Raw genomic sequence first — 1258 nt, 5'->3', positions numbered from 1 at the left:
TGGTGGCGCGGGAGTGTTGGTTTTGACCCCGTGTGGCCCCTCCGGGGTGGCTGAGCCAGTGGGAGCTGCCCGGGGCTGTGCGTGGGCTCGTGGTGGTGCCGCTGGGCTGGGGCCATGCTCTGCCCTGCAGCCGGGCAGGGCTGTGCATTTGGGCAGGAGGGCGGCAGGAGGAGAGGTCGGTTTTCCTGCCTTTCCCTTCCTGCCTGTCCCTGGGCCTCGGTTGCCACAGACTGACTCTGTCTCCTCCTTTCTCTCCTGCTGCGCTCAGTGGAGGATCGTGAGGATGAGCTTGTTAAAAAGCCCAGGTAAGGGGAGCGTGTGCCAGGGCGGCAGCAGGAGCCACAGGGGTGCCCACCCAGGGCTCAGCTCCTGGCTGGTTTGCACTCGCTGTTCGCAGTGACTCTGGGAAGCTCTTTGCCCTGTGGCTGTTTCTTCTCTCCTCTCCTCCTCCTCCGTCACCACGTTCCCTCTCTGTCTTCTCCCTCTCCCCAAAGCCAAGCTGTTGGGCTAGCCGCAGAGCCCACCCTGTGCTTACCCGGCGATGGGCACCGCCAGCGCTCAGCCACTGCTCTGACCGCCCCCTCGGGAGGGTCCTGCCCGGGCACCCGCCTGCCAGGCAGGCTGTCCCCAAATGGGGTGTCCCCGTGCTGGTTGTGCCAGGCAGGATCACTGGGCACTGCTGGCGCAGAGCTGGGGAGGCCAAGCTGCACCGTTGCTTCTTGAGCAGATGGGATCTGGAGGAGGCTGGTGGCACTGGCAACACCTTGCTGGGGGTGTTGGGAGGTGCTGGGCAGCACCTGGACCTGGGGCACGATGTTCCGTGAGCCTGGTGTGGGGCTGCGGGGTAGCCGGACAGAGTTGGGTGAGTGTCTCTGGCTTTTCCATGGGGCTGGGAGGTGGCCGGGAGGCTGGTTTGGAGTGAATGATGCTGGTGTCTCTCTGGGGCTGGGGGTGCATACAGGAGGGATGGGCTGAGCCACGGGTGAAATATTGACTGTTGTGCCGCCGTTTTTCTGATGCCACAGGGATGCCCGTGGGTCTGGCTGGGGCACAGGGGAGCAGTGGTGAGTGCCAGGGTCTGGCAAGGGGGTTGGTGTGTGTGAGGGCACCTTTGGGTGTACCGCCCCGTGCCATGGTGCTGGGCACGTGCACGATCCCGGCTGAGCGCCTCCCCTCTGCCCCTGGCAGGCAGCCCCTGCAGCTGCTGGAGCCCCCCAGCACCCCTGTGTGCGACCCTGGGAAGTTGCGCTGATAGAGG

General features: G+C 65.5%; 1 protein-coding gene across 1 annotated transcript in view; it reads left to right on the top strand.

The window, feature by feature from the left end:
• Positions 1-1258, top strand: part of PDLIM7 (PDZ and LIM domain 7 (enigma)) — a gene marked incomplete at its 3' end in the record, with an annotated part of 12905 nt that overhangs the window by 6685 nt on the left and 4962 nt on the right. The window lies entirely within an intron of this gene.

This window comes from Pygoscelis adeliae, unplaced genomic scaffold, assembly GCF_000699105.1.
Source record: "Pygoscelis adeliae isolate BGI_AS28 unplaced genomic scaffold, ASM69910v1 Scaffold766, whole genome shotgun sequence".
NCBI classification, from domain to species: domain Eukaryota; kingdom Metazoa; phylum Chordata; class Aves; order Sphenisciformes; family Spheniscidae; genus Pygoscelis; species Pygoscelis adeliae.
This window is presented reverse-complemented; position numbering and strand designations above follow the sequence as displayed.